Source organism: Oncorhynchus gorbuscha, linkage group LG21 (assembly GCF_021184085.1).
Source record: "Oncorhynchus gorbuscha isolate QuinsamMale2020 ecotype Even-year linkage group LG21, OgorEven_v1.0, whole genome shotgun sequence".
NCBI classification, from domain to species: Eukaryota; Metazoa; Chordata; class Actinopteri; order Salmoniformes; family Salmonidae; genus Oncorhynchus; species Oncorhynchus gorbuscha.
Window position 1 is genome coordinate 52,247,185 of NC_060193.1, and position 6,171 is coordinate 52,253,355.

Consider the following 6,171-nt stretch of genomic DNA (forward strand, 5'->3'; position numbering starts at 1 on the left):
TGCATGGTTTGGCTGAGGAGGGGGCATCTTTTGTATGAGGGGCTGTTGCTGTGGTAACTGCTGTATGAAGGTAGTAGGCTGCTGGGGCAACTACAGACCAAGAGAGAAATGGCATCAGCCTCCAGTATTTATGCTGCAGTAGTTTATGTGTCGGGGGGCTAGGGTCAGTTTGTTTATCTGGAGTACTTCTCCTGTCCTATTCGGTGTCCTGTGTAAATCTAAGTGTGCGTTCTCTAATTCTCTCCTTCTCTCTTTCTTTCTCTCTCTCGGAGGACCTGAGCCCTAGAACCATGCCCCAGGACTACCTGACATGATGACTCCTTGCTGTCCCCAGTCCACCTGGCCATGCTGCTGCTCCAGTTTCAACTGGCCTGGGCCCTAGGACCATGTCCCAGGACTACCTGACATGAGGACTCCTTGCTGTCCCCAGTCCACCTGGCCATGCTCCTGCTCCAGTTTCAACTGTTCTGCCTTACTATTATTCAACCATGCTGGTCATTTATGAACATTTGAACATCTTGGCCACGTTCTGTTATAATCTCCACCTGGCACAGCCAGAAGAGGACTCGCCACCCCACATATGCTCTCTCTAATTCTCTCTTTCTTTCTCTCTCTCGGAGGACCTGAGCCCTAGGACCGTGCCCCAGGACTACCTGACATGATGGCTCCTTGCTGTCCCCAGTCCATCTGACTGTGCTGCTGCTCCAGTTTCAACTGTTCTGCCTTATTATTATTTGACCATGCTGGTCATTTATGAACATTTGAACATCTTGGTCATGTTCTGTTATAATCTCTACCCGGCACAGCCAGAAGAGGACTGGCCACCCCACATAGCCCGGTTCCTCTCTAGGTTTCTTCCTAGGTTTTGGCCTTTCTAGGGAGTTTTTCCTAGCCACCGTGCTTTTACACCTGCATTGTTTGCTGTTTGGGGTTTTAGGCTGGGTTTCTGTACAGCACTTTGAGATATCAGCTGATGTACGAAGGGCTATATAAATAAATTTGATTTGATTTGATTTTGATTTGATCAGCTGTCTGTGTAAGAGAGAAATAGCAACAGCTGTCTGTGTAAGAGAGAAATAGCATCAGCTGTCTGTGTAAGAGAGAAATAGCATCAGCTGTCTGTGTAAGAGAAATAGCATCAGCTGTCTGTGTAAGAGAGAAATAGCATCAGCTGTCTGTGTAAGAGAGAAATAGCATCAGCTGTCTGTGTAAGAGAGAAATAGCATCAGCTGTCTAAGAGAGAAATCATATCAGCTGTCTAAGAGAGAAATCGTATCAGCTGTCTAAGAGAGAAATCGTATCAGCTGTCTAAGAGAGAAATCGCATCAGCTGTCTAAGAGAGAAATCGCATCAGCTGTCTAAGAGAGAAATCGCATCAGCTGTCTAAGAGAGAAATCGCATCAGCTGTCTAAGAGAGAAATCGCATCAGCTGTCTAAGAGAGAAATCGCATCAGCTGTCTAAGAGAGAAATCGCATCAGCTGTCTAAGAGAGAAATCGCATCAGCTGTCTAAGAGAGAAATAGCATCAGCTGTCTGTGTAAGAGAGAAATAGCATCCAGCTGTCTAAGAGAGAAATAGCCTCCGCTGTCTGTGTAAGAGTGAAATAGCATCAGCTGTCTAAGACAGAAATAGCATCAGCTGTCTGTGTAAGAGAGAAATAGCACCAGCTATCTAAGAGAGAAATAGCATCAGCTGTCTAAGAAAGAAATAGCATCAGCTGTCTGTGTAAGAGAGAAATAGCACCAGCTGTCTGTCTAAGAGAGAAATAGCATCAGCTGTCTGTGTAAGAGAGAAATAGCATCAGCTGTCTGTGTAAGAGAGAAATAGCATCAGCTGTCTGTGTAAGAGAGAAATAGCATCAGCTGTCTGTGTAAGAGAGAGATAGCATCAGCTGTCTGTAAGAGAGAATCAGAATTAGGAGTAACATCAGAAAACACAGTCACACAGAAAGGAACAATCAGGTTTTTCTTATACTTCAACGCTTCATTACAATATTTATTTTCAAACATGTTGTAGTCTTACTGGTGGATGGGGCAGATTCTGCTCTGCTGTCCTTGTTGTCCCTCTCATTCTCCAGTCGCTGTGGACATGAAGACAAGCAGGAGGGGAGGAGTCAGCAGTCAACAAGAGGCCATGTGCAGCCAGAACTCACAACATCAGAAAAGATTGCCACTTTTACTACTTTTTGTTTCACTCATAAATTAAAAACATGGCATTTTTGTCAATCAAAGTAAATGATCAGGTGATTATTTGATATCCAAAACTTTAAAAACTCAATCAAATAATCAATGACCTTCTCCAGCAGCCTGAGTTTGAGTCGGGTCATCTGGTCAAGCATGAGATTAGTCATTCGGAGAGTACTGTATTCTCCACACTGTGAAGTTGTCCACACACACACACACACAATAAGTGACTGAGGGTCACCGCTGTACACACCCCCACTCCCCCGTCCCCAATTTACCTGTAGCTCTTTAGCCGTATGTCACACACCTTTCGATCAGCTTTCAGTCTCTTCGCCAAACTGAGACCACTTACCTGGTTACTAAGGGACACAACTGTTTATGTCAACCAAGCCACGCCTACTGCTTGGTTACCTTTCCTGGTTTTGGTCTTGATCCTAGGTGATTGTTTACCATCAGCCTACACAAGCAGTATATTTCTCTTGAACAACAACCCAGTCAGGTCATTAAAGAAATGTAAAAGCAAGGGTCAGTGAAATTGTTTGGAATAAGAATAGAAAGTTATATATGCAATCAATATACAGACTGGTAGAAATTGGTATAAACTTGGGTGGTCATTTAATCATACCAGATTGGCACCCAAATAGGGTCTGGAATGAGAAGCTTTGGGCTGAAAATGTATAAATTGAGTCTTTATTTTGGAGAGATTGGAGGCCTTCTCCTATCCAAAAAGTTGGACCTGGACCCAGGGACAAACTTAATCATTTGGAGGCCCCGCCCCTACCCATTTAAAAAAAATATTTATAGTAAAGACATCATTTAACTGTAAAAATATATGACCTTTTAACCCCCTCGAGTCTATGGGCCCGGGGCTAGGTTTCCACTGAGCTAACATATGGAATTGTTTTAAGATGGTCATACCAGGGATCATTTAGCTATTTACTTTAGATTATTAGGACCCATGTAGGTATCAAAAATATATTTGAAAAAAATTATTTGATGGAACATTGAATTTGGCCTTACTGCTGTTTTTGTATTATTTATTTATGCCTCAAGCAGAGATTTTTATTTCTCTTTAATGGTAAGTCCGCCGGTGCCCGAACCTGAAAACAATCAGACCCATACCTGAATGGACCCGAGGACAACCCGAGCAAGACACGACCCATACCTGAATGGACCCGAGGACAACCCGAGCTAGACATGACCCATACCTGAATGGACCCGAGGACAACCCGAGCAAGACATGACCCATACCTGAATGGACCCGAGGACAACCCGAGCAAGACACGACCCATACCCGAATGGACCCGAGGACAACCCGAGCAAGACATGACCTATACCCGAATGGACCCGAGGACAACCCGAGCAAGACACGACCCATACCTGAATGGACCCGAGGACAACCCGAGCAAGACACGACCCATACCTGAATGGACCCGAGGACAACCCGAGCAAGACACGACCCATACCTGAATGGACCCGAGGACAACCCGAGCAAGACCCATACCTGAATGGACCTGAGGACAACCCGAGCAAGACACGACCCATACCCTAACATACCAGAGTGACGCCAAGTTGCTCTTCTTCTTTCAGTCAATACATTCACCTTAATAGCTTAAAATAAATATGCTATAGGTCAGGGGTATTCAACTTTTACCTTATGAGGTCTGGAGCCTACTGATTTTCCGTTCTACCTGATAGTTAAATACACCCGTCTGGTGTCCCAGGTCTAAATCAGGCCCTGATTGGAGGGGAACAAAAAAAAGTAGTGGAACGGGTTTTGAAGTCCAGCGTTGAGTTTGAAGGCTATAGCTTATATAGAGCCATGATCGTGTCCATTCGAGGCTGGGAAATGCACAGTATTAAATAGAGCCATGACTACATGGAACTCTGCCACAACAGGTAACAAGTTTTTAAAAAACAGATAAAAGAACACCTTACTGCACAAAGGGGACTGAGAAGAGATACCGACATGTTATATATATTGTAATTTGCACTGTACTTTGTATTAGTCCTAGATATTGTGTGTATGTACTGTTATGTAAACTATGTGTGACATTTTAAATGTATTCCGGTCCTTGACTAATAATGTTCTGTACTATGTCATGTTTATGTGGGCCCCAGAAAGAGTAGCTGATGCTTTTGCAGTGGCTAATGGGGATCCTAATAAATACCAAGTGTCAATCTGGACAAACAGAAAATACATTCCTCCCTACCTTGAAGGCTTACTCAGTATAGAATGTAGGACTTGACTTGTTGGTGTTTTGTAACAGATGTCTCTTTCCATTCATCAATTTGGCTGCTGCACAGTTTGGATTGGTTGATTTTATTTGTCAGCAAAAAAAATCTGATATTGTGGTCCCTATTTTTTAAAAGCATAAATACATAGACACAGAGAGAGTCGTGAAAATATGCTCATCCTCCAGATAGGTATGAGGGGGGAGTTTAAGTACAATTCTTACAAGCTTGTTTGGCTGGTAGCTTATTCTTTAGATGTTTGGGGCTGCTGGTGAACCGTGATGCACAGGTATATTCAGTGACACTGGACTTGCACATTAGTTAGGTTTCCATCCAATTGGAAACATATTTTTATGCAAATATTCAACAATCTGAATAAAACAATATGCCTAGGGCCTCCCAAGTGGCACAGCAGTCTAAGGAGATGTCACTACAGTCCTGGTTCGAGCTGGCTGTGGCTGGGATACTCATGAGGCAGCACACAATTGGCCCAGCGTCTTCCAAGTTGGGGGGGGGGGGTTGGCTGGCCCAGGATTTCCTTATTCCATCACGCTCTAGTGAGTCCTTGTGGAGAGCTTGCAGGCTGACTTCAGTCACCAGTTGGCCAGTGTTTCATCTGACATATTTGTGTGGCTGGCTTGCGGGTTAAATGAGCAGTGCGGGTTTGGTGCTTGACAACATTAAAATTGTAACAAATATGTATAGCCTCTAGAAAAGAGAGAAGCTTAGGCCTAACCCGAGAGAGAGGTAGAGAAATGCCAGTGGCATGCTACGACACCAACATGCATTTCTTTATGTCAGATGGCTGCTGCGTCTGCTATACATAACAAATATTTAGATTTAAAAAATAAAATAAAGATAAGTATTATATTGTTAGATTTACAGGAGTAACTCGCGTAGGCCTGAAACAGTCTTCCTCCCCTCAAGTTCACCTGTAGGAGGCAGTTGGAGATATGGGGCGCAGTGCCGACATATCATAGGCCTGCAGTGGCTAAAGCTTAATAAACCACACCATACCAAACCTTCACAAACATTAATAAACTTTATTACCGTAATATCAAAAGTAAGTGCAACCATTATCTATAGGGAAAGTATGAGCAGACGAGCAAATGTAAACGAGGGGAAAAACGCACTACCCTCCCATGTGCTCAATAAAATTTTAAAAACAGAATTGTGCTGCGTGAATGCAACTAAACCGGAACCAACCCGCTTAAGTTTGAAATTTGGACCCGGACCTGGTCTCGGGTATTCGTGTCCGGGTGGACCCATGAAGAGCTCTAATATGTAGTTAGTGGACAAAATCCATAGTCAAGATACCTCAGTTGATAGTTGAACTTGTGAAAGGCAACGCTATGCTGGTTATACCGGTTAACTCATTTCCCCCCGGGCATTTAGTGCGCCGTTTGCATAGGTGGAGTAGTTGGTTTAAAAAGCTTCATGATCCAATCAAAAACAGGCACACATTTTTAAAATAGAGGTGTATGAGTGGACTATTTCTGTGACTCTCTACATGTATTGGCTAATTCCCTTTTCAATTAAGGTTTAGTTTCACCATTCAGTCCTCTGATTGGTTTGTAAACTTGTCAGTCAGGGACCTGTAGAATGTGGGAGGGAGTTTTTCCAGTGCATGTAAACAGAAAGAGAGCATGAATGTTATTGGCTGGTAAATTTGCTCCGAGTGTGTTGATTGGCCATATTAGCGGAGGAAACTTGATAAGGGCGGTGCTAAAACGACATGGCGGCCATATTGAAT